Source organism: Nicrophorus vespilloides, unplaced genomic scaffold (assembly GCF_001412225.1).
Source record: "Nicrophorus vespilloides isolate i.1.1-1 unplaced genomic scaffold, Nicve_v1.0, whole genome shotgun sequence".
Lineage (NCBI taxonomy): Eukaryota > Metazoa > Arthropoda > Insecta > Coleoptera > Silphidae > Nicrophorus > Nicrophorus vespilloides.
In genome coordinates this window covers 74,623-98,121 of record NW_017096671.1, presented here as the reverse complement: position 1 = coordinate 98,121, position 23,499 = coordinate 74,623, and the positions used below count along the sequence as shown (strand labels likewise).

The following is a 23,499-nucleotide window of genomic DNA, read 5'->3' as shown; positions in this document are numbered from 1 at the left end:
TATTATTAAGTTTCTTCTCTCAAAGTTTGTTGTTAAATTTCAAGTGGATTAGAAACGCGGTTCAGTGGTTACTCCTCTATACTAGGGCGGCTTTGGAATCCCCACTTCTTCTCTCGAAGGAAGTCGAAGAGGGCGGAGGTTTATGAAATGTAATCATTCTGTTTGTCGTTTGAAATTTGATATTTACTAATTTAGTAGGCGTTGGAAATATATATGTTAACAACTTGATAATTATTCAACATTTCTTAACGTTTTATTGAGGCTAATTCCTTGCACTTTAATAAGAAATAATAACAAATTAATCTAGACAAATAAAAGTATTAATAACTAAACAATTAGTTAACATATTGTAATGTTTTATATATCAATAGTTGAGGAATTGCATACGCTTTAATATGCAATAAAAACAAAAATAAGAAAAGTTTTTTTTTTACTTAGAAATCGACGAAATTGTAATTGGAAAATTGCGAAAACACGCAGACTGTGGAAGTTTATTAGACGTTCAGTGGAAATCATCAAGTGCACTTCCTGTACACGGCCACGGCCGTTGCATTTACATTTATATTACTGTTAATATTATTCAATTCAACAGTTTTACAGTAAACGAGATTCCCGCAGATAAATTGATATTGCCCATGTCTTCTCTCTGTTTCTTTTTTCTCGATAAAATTACGTTCATTTCTTTCGTCTCAATCTTACAACTTCAGTTTCGTGTAAAACAGGAAATCCAACATTTTCTTTTTTGATATATAGACGCAAGATGATGATTGAAACGTAGCAAGGAACATGCGCATCTCGAATAACTTAGTTGCATAATGCTTAATAAATCTATATAGTTAATATACACATAAAAAAAAGTTTCACGGACTTTACATATTTAGTTACCAAGTAAATCCCTTAAAAAAACATGACAATATCAATAAATTAAAGCTAATCAAAACTGTTGGAATTTAGTAAAGATTACAACAAAAATAGTCATAATAAATGAACTTTCTATCGTTTGATGGATGATGAGTTGTTGCGCAATCCGCGAATGCGAAGCTTTTTTTGTAAAAGGATTGTCTATAAATTAGAAGCCGTAGAAGTCATGTAAAAGTAGATAAATTGCATCCAATTACGAAACATGCGCCTTCGTTTATAATCGCTGCAAAGTTTATATTTATACATGTAGTGTAGTGCATACGTATTATTGTATATGGATTATGCAAACTAATCGCATCCGGATTAAGAGTTCTGCTGCATATTCTGATTATTTCAGGCTGAACCGCGAGAGTTTGCTCCAAAAAGTTGCAGCTGCAAACCTAGATATTGCGAATTTCTAAAACAAAATATTTCATTGCTAAATTTATAATGTTGTCTGTGTGAATTATTTTTTTTTATCAAATTAACGGAAATACACAATCATATTAATTAATTGAGTTGTTTATTCGTTTTCCGCTACGCGCTCATAAAAATATGATGGAATTATACATAATTGAAGGTGTTTCGAGTTGGAAATGTTCTGCGAAATAAATAACATTTTTATGAGTTTCTTTCGATTAACAATTAAAAAAAATCAATAGTTGTAGATTCTGTTAGATGAATGAGAAAGAAATTGTAATTTAGTTGTATCAAAAAAATGTCCTAAATATTTGATCAAGTCTACAATTTCTGATGAAATTGTTATGAATAAATGAATACAAAAGTTGCAATATTTTATCAAATCAAATTGTAATTTGTACGAACGCATTTCTCTTTTCTCTTTTTTTATATATTTCTTTACTTCTTCGTGCGCAATTCCATCTAATTCTCGAAATATAAATTACGCTGATTGCGCTTGCTTGGATGTGACCTTAAACGCAGACGTTTTCTCAAGCGCATAAATCGATTCCGAAGATGCAACACGACCGAACCAGAGACGACACAAAACCCACCCTAACATTTGAACGTGAATCAATACAATAAATTTTATTTAGTTTGTTATTATCTTAAGTATTTATCACGTGCAAAGAAATCGAATCGAATTACGTGCAAAAGAAACATAAAAAAATTGATTTCGTTTATAATGTAAACTGTAATATTACATAGGTTACTTGATTTATTTTTGAAATTATATGAGTTGTATTCTTTTGTTCCGAGTCGATCGGGGTCCAACGACCCGAGAGTGCACGAGGCTGAACATTGTACATTACAACCACCTCTGACCTCGCATTCCCAACTCTTACCTGTTCTTCTGCTTCTTCTTCTTCTTTTTCTTCTTCTTAATATTACTGGTAATAATGATGGAGCCCGATTGAAATTACATTTAATGCGATGCATTATTTGCCTTTACCAACTCGCTTATTTTCAAACGATCATTTATTTATTTACTACTTTTCTTTTGTTTCGTTTTTCAGCCGATTTCAGGAACTTTCTCGAGCGTTACGCGCAATAATAACTACAGTTTACAAATAATAGATGGCGATTTTAAGGAACCCGTTTCCATGGCTTTTAATTGATGCCATAACAACGCTAATAACAACAATCGAGAGATGAAATAACAAAAAAACAATAACAAACAAAAGAGATAATGGTTTTGGAAAGGAGTTTTGTTAAAGGGAGGAAAATAGCGTGCAAAGAGACAATGTTTTGAAATGGTTACGCAATTCGGTCTTTAAATGGGATTTTTAGAAAATTTTAAGTGCACTTCAGCGTTTCGTCGTTCTTTCGTCATCGTCGTCATCGCGATCGCGAATTATATTTGGCTCTCCAATTAAATCCGAGCCGTGTAAATATAAATTTTCTTCGGTCTGCGCCCTAAAAAATGCAACTGCTGCTATGCACTTTCTATTTCGCTTTATGTAAAAGATCCGAGTGTGTTTGTATAGCCTAGATACTTTCACTTTTAACCTAAACCAGATCAGCGGGCATATCATTAGCCTGAAATAGAAATAAATGAAACAGTTACAGCAACAACAACAACCAAAATATACGTAATCATTTCACTACTTTTCTTGCCCCAAATCCGCCCTCTTACTTGTATTAATCGAAATAGGTTTAGTCGTTCGCTGCAATAAAATTAAATAAATTACAAAGAGCCGCAACTATTATTTATTATGCTATGAATTTATGTCCGCAGAAAACCAATTACGTGCGAAACGTCCGACCATATTTTTATTCCATTAAACCTGTTTCCTTCTACTACACACATTTTTCTCCATGCGACGAAAGAATTTTTATGAAGTTTCACGAAACACCACGCATTATTATTATTATTAATACATGTAAATATACAAATTCATATTAGAAATGGAAAGATCTTTCATCATGTTATAATTACGAAATTAAATGTTATATAATGACCGTGTTTAGTCCGTATTTATGTGTATTTAACTAAAGTTTATGTACGCTTAACTATATAGTTTATATACACGCATCTATCATTATGAAGCATCTGCTCGGTAACAAAATATTTAAGTATTTAGAATCTCCTGAAAACCAATTAATATTTTAATTAATTTCCAAACGATTTTTATCTATCGACTTTTAAATTTATCATTATAATATTAATAATGAGTTATTTTTTCTTTAAGTATACATAAATCATTCAAATAATGACGATTTAGTTGGATTAAATAAGTTTTGATTAACCTTTGGTTCAATGTAAAAGTTGAGATGTAGATGACTTTAATGAGCGGACTCTTAAAGTGGATTAATTTAGCAATTATCTCTAGGATGCAAGTGTAATGATTACGTAACCAAAGAATGAATATCCCTTGAATACTTGAGTGAGAACAAAATAAGTTTCTTCGGGAATCCAATTATCCGCACTGATTTATGGCCAATGGATGAGCATTCGCCGGTATTCGAGGGAGGGGAGGGAAGAAGGTCGTGATTAAATATTGAATTTGATGGCTTTTATAAGTAAATTCCCGTTGGTCGTTTCAATCGAAATTTATGGGCCTCTCCGTTTTCAGCCACACTTTGGAAATGATTACAACCACCCATCATCAGAGAACTATTCGAAAATGTACGCTCATAGTTTAAATCCTTTTCATCCCCTGTTGTTAGAGCTCAATCTTATTAAAAAAAACTCATAATAACAGATTAACGGTGACAATGTAACTAAATTGTCATTAAAACGTCAATCTGACAACTTGTCAATTACTTGTCACACATCAAAAGGTTGCTTGTTGTTTCGCTTTGCTTTTATTTCTTGGATAAACGTCAACGTCAAATAAACGTGTGTCAAAATAATTTGTACCGAAGATTTAGATCATTTTTAAATTGTTTTATGATGAATAAATTTACATCATCATCATTTAAAGATCATCCAAAGTGCGAATATGTTCCACACATGTAACAAAAAAAAAACAACTGTTTCGCCTGTTTAATTGTTTGCCAAACAGATGACGTAAATTTAGCGGGAGGCCGTGGATTTCGAGACAGAACAACAAAAAAAAAAAAGAAAAGAGAAACAGATTGGCCGCACTTTTGATTAAACAATTTCAAGGTGTAATTTACAAAAGGAACAGAAAATTGGACGGTTAAAATCCAATTATTGATTAACCGTTCTTCTCTTTATATTCTTCAAATCTTAAATTGAAGCGCAAAGAAATCGATTCTTTAGAAAATCAACATTTTAAATTGATTTCTAATACAAAAATCATTGATTTTTTTAACTTTAAAAAAAAAAACAAATGAAGATGTATTATTAAAAAAATTGAAGCTCGTTAATTTATTTTCTCTCGTATCGTTAACAATAAAAATACAATGTACGTCGCATTATGAACGTTTCGAAATGGAACGCAAATCAATATAGTCGTGGAGTTAATTGTGTTTCTACACTAACGATAACCTCTCCACCGCTCCAACGGCACCAATATTCTATAAATATCGACGAAATCGAATGAAGTAAATTATTAACAATGTGCGTTGTTTCTCCGCTTAATCAACTGACTTTGATAATTAATATTTACATTATTATTTTGTTTTTTTTTCTTTTCCAATTCATAAACAATAATTGGTTGTTTTCGTGTTTATTATTTATTTTTTTCGTAACTTTAATTAATCATTACGCAACTCGTTATTTATGTAGAAACAAAAATAACAATAAATATAATTATTTTAAATTATGTAAAAAAAAATAATGTAAATTTTAGAGTTATTGTTGCAAATATTGATGAAGTCTAGGTAACGAAACAATATTTTGTTTCGTAACAAATGAATATATAATCGCAACTGAGGCCTGATTTGCATCGAGATCAATCACGTCGTGACATTTTCTATATATATATATATATGTATTATTATTTTTTTGTTTCGAAACAACACAAGTACCAACACTACAACAATAATAATTACGAACATCAATCAAGTTAATTTATATTTCGCGTCGCGCATAATAAATCATTTCGTGTAGTTTACGAATCGATTTCGTTATAATCATCATCATCTTCGTGATTATTATTATTATTATCTCGCAATAAATAGAATTAACTTTCGCTTAAAGAATTGTTACAATTTCCAATTGCGTAAACCAGTTGCTAGTTTGTAGTGAGTGTGTGTGTGTACATAGACTATATATTATATCTCTTTGATTTGTGAGAGAGTTGAGTTGAAATGATAATAATAATGCATGCATATACGAAATAAAGTAGAGAAACGCAATCTTGTTTAATTTCGTTCTTTGGTGAAGTGAATAAAGAGAAATATGTGATGGGAAAGAGCGAGTGAGAGAGAAGGCTTTTGCATGGTTGCATCATGTCGCAATAAAATTTGCATTTACTTTCCCATTTATGCAAATTCCGGAGAGCATTAAGAGCAGGAGGAGGAGGAGGAGGAAAATAAATAACGGCGTGCAGAATGCTTTTGAAGAATTAAATTTATTTTGAGAGACGAAATTGAAAGCAATAAAGAACGTCGTCGTGAGAGAGAGAGAAAGAGAGAGGAGGGTGGATGGAGTGGAAAGAGAAGTTGAGAGAAGCGAAGGGGGATTTCAATGGGACATACATTATTGATCTGAGCAAAGGTATTGTAAGCAAAAGTCCTTTGTTTCACATCAGATCAGGGAGCTCTCTGAATAGTAAATGGCATTTGGAAGCAATGCACCAATAAAATATTATATCGAGCGAATGAGAATCGAGAGAGAGAAAGATCTGACCAATCAATGAACGTTATTTCGCAGGTGCCAAAGGGCTATATTCGTTAATTGAGGCTAAAAACTATCGTTATTATTGTTGTTGTTATACACACACTCACGCCTCAATTTAGAAGCGAAGAGCGGCCTTGAAGGTGGTGATGGAATCCGGTCCTGCAAGAAGTTCTCTCTGAATAGAAGAATGAGAAGAAGGAAGAGATGGTAACGAAGACGAAGATGGAGAGAGCATCGTGCAGAGGCGGGGATCGGGAGGAGGAGGCAGAAGAATCTTAACTATATACAAAAGCTATATAGACACAAACTTATTTTATGGCTTGGAAATAAATTATTTTATATTACCGTGGGGAAAATGATTCATATCGCGAGGGCCCTGAATCATCATCCCTCCGCGCGCCATCTTTCTTTCTTCTCTCTCTCTCTCTTGCACATAAATTCTAAATCATTCACTCTTTCTCTAACTCTATTCACGTTTATTGGTGCCATTAATTATTTAACGCAATTACCACTATTCTCTTCGTCCTTTTTTTTTTGTTCTTTTACTATCCATTACAAAGGAGACAATAGGAGGAAGGAGGACAAGACTAAAGGATTTATCGTCCACTCCAACCAAAGATTTAATGACTTATATATATATTGTTACTTGTCCACTTCTCTTAGTATAAAAATTTATGATGTTTCCATTAACAAAATGGAAACGAAATTGCAATTACCTAAAGTCTCTTGAATCTCCACCATTTTTAACGTAAATTTCCTGATAATCACGTAATTCGTTACGCAATTCGACATATAAATAATGGATAGATTAACGCACGTTCAAAGTGTTACGTTTATAGGGAACTCGGCGATGTGTTTTATCGATCGACTTTCATTTTTCCCTCGGGCGCAGAATCAATATTGATCGGAAAACGTGCAGCTAAAGTTCAGATTAGATAATGCAAGAAAAACACTATCATAGAGCCACAATAAATGAACAACCCATAAATCCCACAAAACATTATTCGTTATTTATTAAGTTGTTTAACGAAAGCGTAAATCATAGTTTATGGAATTCAAATCCGACGTCGAAATTACACCGTTTCCAAGAGTTATTAACACTAAAACGACGCGTTCGGAATAACGATAGGAACGAATCTATTTGTACACGAAGAAATGTGTCAAAGTCGAAGGTTTCTTCTCTTCAATCTTTTTTTTTACGACGAGACGTGTTTCGAATGCTGCTGCAAAGAGTATTCAAAATAAAACTGGTATAATATTAAGATTTGAAACTCTTCTCATCTCTAGTATTACTTAACAAAAAAAATGATATTGTAGTAGTTTTTTAAAGATTTAATCACAGACATATCTTAAGAAAATTAAGTTTTCGTAATGGAAGCGAATAGAAGAAGAAACAAACATTTATATTTATATATAATAATTGAGTCGACGAGTGTAAAAATAAAACTGTGATAAGACTTATCGTTCTCCCCGTTTATTTGCATTCACCATAAATTCACGTGTAATGGCAGAATAAACAGATAATAACAATGCACGAGGCAATTACAACTTTATGTGTTCGCACTCACACAAAAAAAAATAATAATAAATATACTTATAATATTTAGTACGCACATAAAAATCTAATAAGTTATGTAAATGTTGATTCTATACATATTTCTTAATTGAAGGTCGTTAACTTAAGATTACTCTTTTATTATCATCTTAAGACAATTTTATTAACGTAATTATTAGATGGAATTAAGTGAGGTTTTTCAAGTTTAAACAAATCCAACAATAAAAATATTTAAATTAAAGAGAGAAAAAACCATGCACGAGGGAATAATAATAAAACAGACTGGTCATTAAAAAAGAAGTCCATGTATGAAATTAAAAATTGTAATTACATTTAATTAAAACTAATTGCCGACTTAATTGGACGTTATTCACATCTGATTCGCTTCGATTCTAATCTATAGAACTTAAAGAATTCTAAATGAAATGAAGTTTTGATTTCATTATTACGAAGAAATTTGTAGATTACTTTTTCCTTTCTTTCTTTAATCTGGATTATCGTAAGTGCAATGAAACAGAGACACAATGGAAATGTTGTTACGAAACGAGATTTTGAGCCATTCATATTTTAATTAAAAAGCTACGTGAAACCGCGTCCGGGAAATTCCGTTTCTGAGCAGCAACAAATTGTCTCTTTAAATTAACTAAAAAGTATTAAACTTTTTCTTCTTTTAGAGTTTTTTTCGTTGGGATTGGAAGAGAAGGAAAAAAGGAAGTGTAATTTTTCATTTCGACCACCGACTGCTGCGATGCTCATTAAAAATTATGAATGAACGATGGGAGGGGTAAAAATTAAATAAGATTTTATGCGCGAAGTTAATTTGTCGGAGGAGAGAGAGAGAGGCCGAAAGGCAATTATAAGATAAATCGATGGGAAACGGATAATAAGGAGAAGAATGGGACGAACGAGTAAAGATGATCACACACAAGTATTATCAAGGTGGATGATTGATGATGGGCAGCGAAAGACGAAAGAAAAGTGTGTGAGTAGAGAAGAGAAGAGAGAAAAAGAGCCCAAAATAAAAACGAAACGGCCTATAATTATATGGGATGAAATGAAGGAAGGAAGAAAGAAATAAGAAAGAAAAAAAATTGGGGGAGAAGAAGGACAAAGATGAAGTGTGTGTGTAAGACGACGAGAAAACTCGTTCCTCCCACTCGAACAGCATGTCGACACGATCTCGATGAGGGGGGGGGTCAACGGTCAACGCCTGAATTATTATTATTTTCCCATAAAACATTGTTTGTTTGTGTGCTTCGACTTTGACGCAAATATTAAATTTTTTCGAAAATATGCGTAGTTTTCCCCGAGCTGTCTGCAGCTTCTTTTGTTTGTTTGTTACCTTATGATATAATCATGCAACGAAAGAGTCGCTCTGGATTAGTAATAGTAGTAGTAGTTTGGCCTGACATACCTGAAACAAAAGAGGGGAAACAACGGAATTAGCATATTTATAACGCAGAAAATGCCATAGAAATAAATTTACATCGTAACAAATGTTCGCAGCGAGACAATGGGGGTCTCTCTGCTGGCCTTTCGGGCCGCGCATTAAATATATTTCACCGGTAAATGCGATGAAAGCCAGAAGAAGAAAAGAAAAGAACAAACGGAATACCCGTAACGTCGTTGTAAAAACGTAACTTCAGAACAATTGATTATACAACTTTCAAATCTAATTTCAATATTCGTAAACGAGATGGCATTGTTCATAATTTATTGAATTATTTACAAAATTTGTTCTTTTTGCTTTGCTTCTAAATAGAAATGACAATTATTAGTAAAGGGTATTTGAATTTGCCGCCATTTGTGCAGTAAAGTGTTGGAAACCCCAAAAAAAATGACACTTTACAATTTGACACTTTACTGCACAAAGTGAGTTAATTTCGGGACATCCTTTATATGGAAGAATTCAAATTTAAAATCGTTATGTTCTTAATTTCATTAAACGTCAAGAGATGACATTGTTCATAAGATGTCAACCTGTTCAATCTGTTACATAAGTATCAAATGTAATTAAAATATGCATTAAAAGAAGGCTTCGTTTATAAGTTGTCAAAGTGACATTGTTGACAGCTCGAAGTTTTCAATTAATAAACAAAAGCAAATACAAAAAGAACATCGGATAATGGACGATGCGATCAAGTTGAGAGAACGAACGCGAGTTGTCTGCGAAATTTACGTAATCAGTGCAGACGGATTAAATTATAAACTGCAGAAACGCGATTTCGCTTAATTTTCCATTATGCGAACTTAATTGATTTCGTAATCGAGTTTCGCGCAATTCGAACGCTAGGAAACAATTGCCGAACAATTTCCGCGGGCGCGCGCCCAATTTCGAACGTGTGTTTCATAGAAAAAGTTTTCATAAATTTTTATAGTTTTTTTCACCGAATGAAATAAGAGCGTCGAAAGTGGAAATATGTGAAAAGTATTTCATTCTTTCTTACGTGCGATTACGTTAATAGTGTGGACTAGTTCTCAAACACTTATTATTATCCGGTTTTCTTCGCACATTTCTATATTACAAACTGATTGCGTGCAGTGAAAGAAAGATTTACTGAAAGACTTACGAAATTGAAAATTTAAATTAAAGAGTGCTTTGGAAATCATAAAAGAGAACATCGATCAAAGTTGATGAAAATTTTAATTCGCTTACGTCATCCAAAGTAATCATTTATATTATTATTTATTATTATTATATTTTTTTTTCTTTTCAAATTAATTTGATTTACTAATATGATTCATGAGGCATTTACTGCGAAACGCGAAGCTCGTAAAGAATAATTAATACTTCTATAACTGGCAATTACAAATGACCCTGTCAAACGGACGCCATTAATTCTCCTTTTTAATTAAAACAAAAATCTTTTGTTTTTTTTTTGTTGTGTGTGTGTGTATTAAATACACGCCAGATGGCAGAAGGGGCCACCCTCAACGCCAACTACAAAATAATAAATAATTAAGAATAACACCCTAATTATATATAACCTTTGATTTTCAAAAAATTATGAACATAAATTGACAACGTTTCTAGTAATAAATTTTAATTTAAATGTTAAAATTATCATATTTTTGTTTTCTATTATTTACTTATAATGAATTTAAATTAATACAAATTTATTGCGTTCATAAATATACACAATGGGATTTTTAATGAATTAATTTAATTTAAATCTTTAAATAAAAAAGAACACGATCATACTGAAATATAATTATTATTTACTTGTAATTAATTTAAATTAATACTATTTAAGTATGCTTGCGCACGTACAAACAATGGGTTTCTTTTCGGAATTAATTTAAATCATTAAATGATCATATCTAATTTACATTTTTAATTAACTGTTGTTAGATAATTTACAACAGAAAAAAAACGGAAATTATAATACATGAAATGAAATATTTTAAAATTTAACGTTGTTAACGTCTTAATTGAAATATATTGAAGTTAATTGAGCGAGAGAATAAAATAAGTTTGAATAAAAATAAATTGGTTCGACACAGTTTTTGGATGTGCGTGGGAGGAAGGAAGAGCGGAAATGTGAAGTCGTCGCTAACGTTATGTAAGAAAGAGCGAGACCGGAAGTGCGGTTTAGAGGGAGCGATTTCTTGGATGAATGACGACGGTTTCGTGTCCAGATCATACAAAAAAAAAACACGTCTGGATTACGTTAACGTAAAAGAAGTGGAGAACGAGTTAATCACAATTAGAGACGGTGGCAAAAAAACGCGAGAAATCTCTTTTCTTTTTTCCTGTTGATAAATCTAAATTAATAATAATCAAGAGTGATCTGGTTGTTTTAATTAAACAAGTGATGAATTTATTTGGTTGGTAAAAAGTTATGGATACGAATGTGACATTTATTTCTGGTTTCGGTTTTGTTTCGTGTTGCAGTTGTTTTTATTTTGTTTTCGGTGGATGGAGGCGGAGGTTGTTGCAGTGTGTGGGTCCCCCCCCCAGAGAGTGTGAAACCGAAATCCGGAGTTCTCTCTTTCTCTCTCTCTCTTTCCCGTTGAAGAGACGTTCGCTTCGTCTCTCTTCAGCTCATGCGTGAGCGAGAGAGCTTGGGCATGTCCGACACCTGTTATGCAAGCTGGCGGCACGCGGGGGCGGACAGCGGTCGCGTGCCGCCGAGCCACGGAGGCGGCACCACCCGCCGGCGGCCTAATCCAGCGCCACAGCACTCTCCGCAGACGACTCAATCGATTTGCTCTCAACAACGAACTACTACTACTACTACTACGACGACGACGAAGACTACAACACAAAACAACACGTTCAGTTCACTCCCATCTACACACTCGCACTTGCCAACTACAAGTGTAGCATGAACTCGAAAGAAACCAGTAACGAAGAGAAAGAGTTATTTTTTGTTGTTGTTGTTGTTGTTGCATGGAAAGATTCATAAATTCCTTCGTAACATCCAACCTTGCTCGTAAGCTCAACGCACGCGTCAAGGAAGTTAAAGAGAGATCCTTCAAGACTCCTCTGTTCTTTCGATTAAACTAGTTCCGAGATCAAGATTAACGTCTGTCAGGGTATTACAGAGTCCGAAAGGTTACATCCAAGATGGCCCGGACCAATACGTCCACGTCACGTTCCTCTTTCTTTTCCAACAACTTAACTTGTTGCTATGGTAATCACAAAATACCACTGTTTTTTTATGGCCACCCATGATTCTTCTTAGATCAATCAAGTATAAAATTTCTTAAGTTATAAAAAAATAAGTATACAAAATCCAAAAATGAATCATCTAAAACATTCCACGTCTCATTTACATTCCACTTAATCAACTCGTTAATTGCACTCGACGTGAAGCGTGAAGAGAACCATTTTCGTGGTGATTTCTTATCAAAAATTATGATTTTATTGTTTCCTTTAACGATTTGTTTAGTTTCTCTCAAATAAAGTATTTTGAAATTAGTATTTTTTTTTTAATTAATACTGAGAGCTAAAAGCAGAGAAACTTTCACCGTCGATCATAAAAATTACTTTTACGATTATCCAATCGACGCTTACGAAAATCAATGATGAAGATAGAAGAAAAAAAAAAAGAAAGTTCACTTCGGTTTATCTAAAACATACGTCGGATTTCTACAAATAATTTCTAAATCACGACAGTCTGTGTTTGATTTTATACTTTTTTTTTTGTTTGTTTTTTTTTTGAAAGGATTTGTGAAGGAAATTCAATAAAAATGTATAAAATATTTGATTCGGTATTTCCTATCGAAGGGAGAGAGAGAGCTCTATAACAGATGAACGCAATCAAACAATGACCCTTTTCGAATGGGTTTTCCTCAACTTCTGTAGAAGTAAACTTTGCCCGGAATAAAACTCAATTTGCTTTTTGAACAAACTGAAGAAAAAAAAAAAGAAGGAAAACACGAGGAGGAGGAGGGTTTGAGGATGAATCGATATAGCATTTCGAGGAAAACGGACAAAAGGTTTATGCCGAACAATAGGGTAGGAGTGAGTGAGTAAGGGAATGAAAAACTTTTTGGTGAACTTTTCGTTTAAAGAAAACTCCATAGAAGGAAGGAACTCGGGTAAGAGATTTGCAGACGTTCCGAATTCGAAATGACGTATATAAACATTGGACGTGTCGCATAAGTTCATTTACAAAAAATGTACAAGAAATTTTTTTTATATTTTTCTCCCTCAAGAGAAAACCATTTGTTTTGTCTGCAAAGTATAATGAAATCTTTAATGCGTTTTGAGAGAACTTCGCAATGTTCTATGGAATTCTCTAATAGAAATGATTCTTTCGGTTTTGAAGAAACATATTTGTCAGTAATAAATTACTCTTTTGTAAGGTTTTTTACACATTCGACGATAAATATTACATATTACAAAATTATGTTCCATCGACTTGATGGCATTCGCAGCTGTATAACTATGCAACTATTAACTAATTTAACGATCGTCGTGAAGGATTTATGATGAAACAAGCAAGAATAAATAAATAAATAAACCTAGATTAGAAATATAAAATTTTGTATCTAATATAATTCAAATTGTTACATAACAAAAATTAACTTATTGTATTATTATCTTTTTACGTAACGCAACGTAATTTCGATCATTTACATTTTAGAATGTGAAAATCGTTCAATTTGTCCTGTGTTTGACTAATCTATTTATAATTATTATTAGTGGGAGAGAGAAAGCTGCGAATTGTTGGATAATTAACCTTTTTTTTATTAGTTTTCGTACTTTCTCCACAGATATCGCTGGTTATCGAAAGTACATCAGTTTATTATCGTGATTGATCGAAAAAAAAAAAAAGTTAATTAATGAAATTGGTAATGTTGATGCGAGTATTCAATCTGCAAGATATTGTGGGGGAATTTGGTTTTGGGATAGAAGTTGGCAATAATGCTATAAATTAGGAGAATTAATCTCTTGTTACAATAATGGGGGGAGGATGGAAATGAGGCAAAGTGGGCTGTGGAAACGGAAGGTTTGCGATCTACGAGCGCGCGCATTCCTGTAGAGTTTATATAATTATGACCGGTAATGGAAAAGCATTGTGGACATAATCGCCGAAATTAATCTTTATTGATGGAGTTCAGTCCATTGTTATCAGCAAATTCGTCTGCTCTCTCTCTCTCTGTGTACGTTTGCAAATGGACAATTCATCTCTTCCTCTCTCTCTATATCTCTATATATACATAACCGAAATATCCAAGAAAATCCAATGACTAAGCAGAGATTAGGGAAGAGAGGAAAGGATTTCGTTAATGAACGCTGCAGAGTAAATGAGAAAGACACGAGCGACGAGAAATTTCCGGATTCTCTCTCTGTGTGTGTGTGTGGAATGTGAAGTGGTATGCACACGAATAATGCCGGAGCACGTTTTTGATTTAAAAGAATATTTGAGTATGCAAATTTCGGGTTCGGGCATCCTTTTAATTGCCGACGAATCCGATGTTATTCGCTTAGTCCGAAGGGCGCAGCCCGAGGCACGGAATCCAATTTTTGTTTTAATTTTTTTTGGAATAAATTAGAAAATTTACGAACAGGTAAAGTGCTGTTCGTCTATCAATAAAGATGATGATGATGATGAAAAAACTTTCTTCCGAGATTTATGATAATCAACCTACTTCTTTTGTATAAACAAAAATCGAATCCGTTACACTGCTGCGTAATCTAGTTACCTTGTTTACTTTTGTTTTAAAACGATTTCAGCCATCTTGATCTTCACGAAATTTATACTTATATCTCAACTTAATTAGTTGAAATAAATATTTGAATTAATTTGTTTGATTGCGCAATTCGAGAAGAAAACGAAACTATCTGTATCCACGCGAGCAAGTACACACATACACAAGAAAAACGAGTACACGAGATACACGTTTGCGAGAGGCCTCTCACTAACCTACTTCGAAGACTGTAACATTTTACATGATTAAAACCAATAACACAATATTGATTAATTGGGAACGTTAGCGAACGTTTCCGCATACATTTTCAAGCAAGTGGAGCAAACGGCAGAGAGATAGATAATAAATTGGAAAAGAAAAAAGATAGAGAAAATCTAAAAAGACAATTCATTAGTTCGCATTACGAAACTCCACAATTCCAGCCAATAAATGTCAATTCATGCGCAACAATTCAATTCCTCAAAAAAAAAAAAACTAATACACTAATAATAATTTGCAAGATATTACACAAATCTGATTAATTTACCAATCAATTTCTTCTTTGTATGTGCAAATTCTTGAAGTAACTCTTCGATACATTAACAATTTGTTTACGTAACGAACTGAATTACAGATGCATGCAACAAATTATCTATTTTGTGTGCAGTCAATGCATATTCATTCATTAATTCGTTGAAGGAAATGTTCGAAAAATTTTGAATTCATGTGGAAAGTGTTTTTCTTTTTCAAAATTGAAGCAGATTCGTTGCGAAGACTTTGAAAGTATTCACGGTACATTTGACTGTTATTATTATTACACCCATTTCTCGGAATATTTTTCCATCTTCCACTCTGCACACTCGAAGATACATCGTTAAGCATATGAGATGCAGACGGGAAAAAAAAATCGTTTCTACATCGACGATCATCATTCCAGGCATAAAATCGACCTAATTGAATACGATTCAGTGCCAAGAAACGTCCTCCTTTTTCCAGTCACGTCACTTCAGAAAATTGATGGATTTTTCGTGAAAATACACAGATTGAATAATAGTATAATTTACTTCTTTAACTCAAAAGGAATTCCAGTTAATGGCCGTAATGCGACTTGTTTAAAGTGTGTGTGTGGATATGTAAAATTGCACGAAGCGCGAGAGAGCTCGTCTGGGATTATCTTGTAAAAGCTTTCGTCGTTAGTGTAAATAGACGTTAATGTGTAACAAAATTCGAGATTAAGTCTACGTTGAGCGCAATTTAGCTCAACACGTAAATACAGTTCAAAAGTGGATCATTATAACTTTAAAAAATAATGCATATAACAAACAACAAAATCAACTTAAAAGTTTTAATTGAAGATAAAGCAACGCATTAATAAGCGTAAATTGTAATTATTGAATGATTGATTAACACAATAAATCATTCTCTAAATGAGAGTATAGAAGAGAGACCGTTTTTTATTTTCTTTCTTTCACCGCATTAATCAAACTTTAATTGACACTTCTCTTCCAAAACTCTTTTAATTTCTCTCTCCGCGCGATGAGAATATTTCGAAAATAAAACCATTCGAATCGGAGTAAAATGATTACTCACAATGAGGATTCGGGGTCTGCGGTAATCTGTTTTTATCTGTTTGCATTTCGATTAGATAACGATTGATGCCGGTATGCAAATATCGAGTTTCGATCTTTTAAATTCTTGTAACGTCAATATTTACTGTTTATTATTGTGACTAAGATATGCGAGTTTATCATAGAAGAAGGTATTTTGTATACAATCAATTTTATTATGTATTTTATTGTCAAGTACATAAGCTATGAATGCTAAACTATTTTCAAAAATAAAAAAGTTTGAAAGCTTATTACAAGAAAACAGGAAAAGCCACAAATCTCTAAGTAATCTTATTGGAAAGGTCATAGTTTTATCTTTAATATGCGTATTTGATGATGTAGTTAGTGCACGTGAGTATCGAGTAATTACATAAAATGTGATGCTATGTCTTGGATATTAATTAACATTTCATTGAATTAGTTTTATCAAAAGATACACAATAGTAATGCAATAGTAAAGTATATAAGAAATAATCGTAGACTTTCTACATAATAACTAAATTGTATGTTTCAATTTAGAGCACGCTCTAGATTTCGCCGAGTTTTAATCAAAAGCAAATACAAATAAATCGTTGTTATCAAACGAAACAAATATTTACATAATTGAAATTATTTAACTGATAACAAAATATTCTATAATAATTCATTTACAACTAAATTAATTACGCGAAAGAAAAAACAACTTTTATCAAATGTAGAATGTAGCGGAGTAATTTTGATGTGAATCGAACTTCTAGGAAAAGAAATGCAAAGAATTCCAAACTGAAAAATTTAACAAGTAAGTCAATTTATTCGATTTTAATTGTTTAGAAAGCTCTCGAAAGTTGTCGTCGTCTTGTGCACTGTATTAAACGTTTAAGAAGAACATAAAATGTGTTGTTACATCGAATGCTGAAGAATCATTAAGTGACACATAAAATGCTGATACTTTCTATTAATTAGTTGTACTAAATTATAATTTGAACTACTTTATTTGCATATAGATTGTAAATTAGTTCAATTATTTAAATTTTTATGATTATTAAAGAAAAACAAACTAATTAACAATTATTTATAGTTAAAGTGTAATGGAGATTGAAATTTGTTGACTTAACTTTGCAGAAAGTTAAGTACAAAGTCGAACAAAGATGAATTCATTCATTCATTGAAAGAAAGATACGTTCATGCTCGATCATTTTTTGCTCAATGTTTATATGCATTCCTCTGCAGCAATAAATAATTCTCCAGACGTAAATAGGCCACTCACAAAGAGCGTTTTTTCTCTTCTGTTTTCACCGTCTAGAGTTTCATTCAAGCACGAACGAAGAGAGGAAAAAAATCGTAAACATTCAACGATACGCAAATAAATAGTCGTCAACTTTTGACCAATTCATGAAAGGTCAGTTCGTCAACCCTGAAGACAAGTTCAACAAACTTTAACTCTTTGCAGAAATCTTAATTAGAAAATGTAACCAATTTATTTTATATATAAATCCTTTAAAACTTAATTCCAAATCGTGTTCAGGTTATATATATAAGCTTTTACTTTATACCTTAATTGCTTAATTGCAAATGGAAATGACTAAAGCTTTAGATTGATGCAAATTAATTTGTATGTTTTTTTTTTTTGGTAATTCTAAAATGAAAACAAACAAAATAGAATATGAAAATCGTAGTAAAGCAGCGCAATTATAAATTGCGCAATTCCGCTTCTAATTAAAATTAGCATTTTGCGCGCGGCTGCATTTCCGCCGCCCACCGGTGGAGGAGACGCGGGAATTTCGAATCTAAATATAAATGGATATTAAATGTATTGCTTTGTGTAACGAGAGCGAATTGCATAATTGAATTACAAAGAAAAAAAACTAGCAAGAGAAAGAGAATTTCCGCGCGCGCTAAATATTAATAATCCGACATTAACAATCGCTCAGTTACGTAAATCATTAAATGCCAGAGAGCTTGCTGCGATTTGCAATTATCATTGTTCGAGAGATTGTTTGGGTTCGGAATTTTTAAGTAAATATAGAGAATATATATTTGTGTAAAAGCAAGAGAGAAAATGAAGATTTTAGATGGAAAGTTTTTGGTGGAATTTAATTAATCGCAGAGTCGAAGAAATATTTAACGCGGTAAAGTTTATATACGCGAATTCAATTTAATTAAACATTTCGTTAAGGGTTGGAGCTTATATATATATAAGTAAGCAATATTAAGGAAGAAAGTATTAATTAAACGACGGTTTTCATTAATTTAAGAGAAAGACAAAAAAAAACAATTTTAGAGAATTTAATTTCTTATTAATTAAATTTTGCAAAGTTTATAATTACAGAATATTCGTTAATAAATCTTACGGTTGCGGTTACGTAAAACAATCGTTTTTGTACGGATAAACAATTTAGTTAAGATGACGCAACGATTTTGACGTATACGCAATTGTTTCGTTTCGTGAATGTTTCCGTGACGTCATCCCGTTTGAATGTGATCTTAATTATAGAGACAGATAGAAAAAAAAAATGTGAGGTTAAAAATAGAGATGTCAGCCACTTACTGAAACTATTCCGAATGAAGTTTCTAATAATTTCAATTAAGTTTTGAAGATTTAAAGAGAAGAAAAAACTGTTTGAGATTATTTAGCAAACAAATTCTTACTAATTGGCGCTCACTTATTTATATGTGTAGACTCGAAAACATCTGGTCCAAATATGTCATCGCGATTTGTCCATTTATTTAAGATTAAAGAGTGCGTAGAGTGTTTTTATCTTGATCTTCGATTGTTTCGTTTCAATTATGAAAATTTGCTTAAAAAATAACTAAATCATTTAAAATTTATTAGATTTAGGAAATTAAATTTATTGAAACGTTTTCAATATTTGATATAAAATTTAAATAAATTGAATATATTCCAAAAGATTTATTAATAAACCTTTTAAATTTATGTTTGTTATTTACACAAATCTGAGAGAATCTTCTGTTTTTCTTCGTGTATACATTAATTTTGAAGATTTATGTATGTATTTTTTATAAGATGAAAAAAGAGCTTCAATAAATTGAATATGTATGGGATTCTACAAATAACGAAAGTTAAGCAACAAGAAACACAAATAAACTGTGTAAACTCAAGTAAATGAACTGAAAAATGATTACATAATATTTACGATGAAAAGTGTCCAATAAAACGTCCAGCTTATGTAATTTATCTCCCATAGAATTAACTTTGAAGTGCACGAAGTTGTAAGGAAAAATGATTTTTGAAGAGGAGAAAAAGCAACAACTTTCTTTCAAAAAATAAAGGCATGATTTAGAACTAACCAAACGCACATAAAGAGTTTTATGTGCGTCGGGACCTCGACGTTCTTACGACGAAAACCGTATAAAATATGTTTTATTAACCATTAAGTGAGGTTCTTTTGGTGGATAAATAATTTCAGAAATGCTTTCACAAATTAAAAAAATGAAAACTTTATTTAACGATAATTGGAACGCACTTTTAATTAACTTTAGTTTGAATGTTGCACAACATGAGAAATAATCGACTGTTAAGAATCGATGTTAAATAATTGCATAATTGCCAATTAGAGCTAGAACACAATAAACAATTATACAGCTTTCCAATGTTACGTAAATTACTTTGCTCAAATTCAATATTTCATAGCAATTACTAAACAAAACTTATCTGAATTTAAACAGATTTATTTCAAGTGAAAAAATGATGCACAAGTTACTTTTCAGAACTGTACAATAAATCCAATACGTTCACTTTATTATTAATGAAGATAAGATATTTCGTTCGTGTTCGAGCAATAAAGCCGTAAATTTCGCTAAAATGTTTTTCCTCCGATAAAATTATCTATAAATTACGCATTCATCCTGTTTAGAAGCGATTTCCAATTCTGTTTATTCCTTTTCGGCAATAACCGTCTCTCCTTGCATAAATATACAAGAAGTTCAAACTCATTCCAGTTCATAAATTATTTATTTTAATAACTGTAATAATTTTTTATTCGAGTGCGTGTGCGTTTAATTATACGAGTATTGTTTTATCGAAAGTTGCTAACAACAAAAAAAATACACTTTCTAAAAATTAATTTATAATAAAGAATTTCTAAAGTGTTCGGAATTCGATTCCTGGTTTCTAAAAAAAAGACTTATGTTTGCTAATAATATTTCAATTTCTTTTTCGTTTAATTTGGATTACATTTCTGAAAAATTAATGAATTTTTACGTAATTGCAATTTTTTCTCTCTAAGAGATAAAACAACGAAAGAAATAAAAAGGGCAAGAGGAAATAGTTTCGTTTGAAAAATTGAAGCAATTACTCGTTTTAATTGCTGGCATTGTGTGCTTCCTCCGCTCCCACTCCCCTTCCCTCCCCCCATGTAAATTCGAGTTAAATTTATGTCGTTTCATTGTACAACTAATTAATTTCAAACTGCTTCTCTTTCTCCTCCTTTTTTTATATATACACTATAAATTTTTTTCCAAGAATCGCTCAGTATCATAAAACGTAATTTACGATGGAGATAAACGAAGTGGAAATGAAAAATAAACACGAGATGGATGTGAATAAGTTACGTGTACTTCGCGCTTATCAATTTCAAGAATTTCCTAATTACTTATTATTATTATTACATATTCAAAACGTTCAGATTACGAACTGAATCATTAGTTCACGTTTTTTTTTTTTAGTAATTTACGATCCATTTTCTGCTTTTGCTTATCGAGTTACATTAATAATATCATTGTTTGTGTGTGTGTTTCTAACAACAATTTCAATGTTTATGAAAATATTGTAACAACACCAACAAATGTAAGGCGATACGCGTATGATGGATGTGCTAATAATAATAATAAATCACGTTACAATGTTTCTTTATAATCGCTTGCGCACTTTGTACTTGCAACTAATTTTGCTTTGTTTTAATTACAATTTAATTTATAATCGAGAACAATCATTTTCTTTGATGTTGAGAGCAAATTTGATGCTGAAGTTACAGTTGAAAGGTCATTATCCTTTCTGGTGATGACTAACATTTTCACTTCTTTTCTATAGACCAATAAAATTCTCTTTAATTCTCCTCAAACTTATAAGTGAATGACTCAGAAATTATATATATACAAAATCCATTAGTTTTGATAAATGTATAGAAAACGTTGATTTCTCGTTATTTTCAATTATGATTCATTGAAACATTCTTTTTTTGATCCAATGAATTTCCTGTTTGATGTTTTCAATTCTAATGAGAATATTTAAGAAACAAAACAAGAAGTGCACTTTCAACTTTGCAAGTAATGATTATTTCCATTTCAAATGTTGTTAATATTGATTTAAATGTATACACACTGTAGTGAGTAGTTTTTGTAAAAGATATTTTGTCTTTTTCAACAAAAAAAAACGTATATAAAAGTGTAAAAATGTGCATTTTTTTTACAATTATCAAAATTATCAATATTTCAGATGGAAATATTATAAAGTTAAATTGAATATATTTACAAATTATAAGTTTCTTATTAATTACTTTTTTGTGCATTTTTCTTTAATTCTTAATACAACTTTTGAAACTCAATAAATGTAGATATATTTTTACTTCATACTTTAATTACAACATATTTTTAACAAAAACTTAAAGTTAACTTAATTATTCTATAGAATATGTAATTTTTAGTATTTTTTTCCTCGTTATTTTCAATTATGACTCATCGAACCATTTTTTTGATCCTGTTTGATGTTTTCAATTCTAATGAGAATATTTAACTAACGAAACAAGAAATGCACTTTCAACTTTGCAAGTAATGATTATTTTCATTGCAAATGTAGTTAATGTTTATTTAGATTTATACAAACTGTAGTGAGTAGTTTTTGTAAAAGATATTTTGTCTTTTTAGAAAAAACGTATATAAAAGACTAAAAATGTGCATTTTTTTTTACAATTATCAAAATTATCAATATTTCAGATGGAAATATTATAAAGTTAAATTGAATATCTTTACATATAATAAGTTTCTTATTAATTACTTTTTTGTTGTATTTTTCTTTAATTCTTAATACAACTTTTGTAACTCAATAAATGTAGATATATTTTTACTTCATACTTTAATTACAAAATATTTTTAACAAAAACTTAAAGTTAACTTAATTATTCTATAGAATATGTAATTTTTAGTATTTTTTCCTCGTTATTTTCAATTATGACTCATTGAATCATTTTTTTTTGATCCTGTTTGATGTTTTCAATTCTAATGAGAATATTTAACTAACGAAACAAGAAATGCACTTTCAACTTTGCAAGTAATGATTATTTCCATTTCAAATGTTGTTAATATTGATTTAAATGTATACAAACTGTAGTGAGCAGTTTTTGTAAAAGATATTTTGTCTTTTTCAACAAAAAAAACGTATATAAAAGTGGAAAAATATGCATTTTTTTACAATTATCAATATATCAATATTTCAGCTCAATAAAGTAAAATAGATGGAAATATTATAAAGTTAAATTGAATATCTTTACAAATAAGTTTCTTATTTATTACTTTTTTATGCATTTTTTCTTTAATTCTTTATATAATTTTTGTAACTCAATACATTTAGATACATTTTTACTTCTTACTTTAATTACAATAAAAACTTAAAGTTAATTTTATTATTCTATCGAATAACATTTCTACATGCAATTTTTAGTGTTTATTTTCTCGTTATTTTCAATTATGACTTATTGAATTTTTTTTTTGATCCAATTTATTTCTTGTTTGATATTTTCAATTCTAATGAGAATATTTAAGAAACAAAGCAAGAAGTGCACTTTCAACTTTGCAAGTAATGATTATGCAAGTAAAATAGATCGAATATTATAAAGATAAATTGAATATCTTTACAAATAAGTTTCTTATTGATTACTTGTTTATGCATTTTTTCTTTATTTCTTAATATAACTTTTGTAACTCAATAAATTTAGATACATTTTTACTTCTTACTTTAATTACAACGAAAACTTAAAGTTAATTTTATTATTCTATAGAATAACATTACTACATGTAAACTTTAGTATATTCTCTCTCGTTATTTTCAATTATGACTCAATGAAACATTTTTTTTTTGATCCAATGAA

At 30.8% G+C, this 23,499-nt stretch overlaps 1 protein-coding gene across 7 annotated transcripts in view; it reads right to left on the bottom strand.

Moving 5' to 3' along the window:
• Positions 1-23,499, bottom strand: part of LOC108557837 (TOX high mobility group box family member 4-like) — a 61,853-nt gene that overhangs the window by 17,819 nt on the left and 20,535 nt on the right. The window contains exon 1 of one of the 7 annotated variants that reach the window (XM_017914524.1): positions 9,010-9,057. The exons of the other annotated variants lie outside the window; for them this stretch is intronic. The gene's annotated coding sequence lies outside the window, so the exon portion shown is untranslated. Of the gene's footprint in view, positions 1-9,009; positions 9,058-23,499 lie in introns of those variants that run through there. 7 annotated transcript variants of the gene reach the window in all.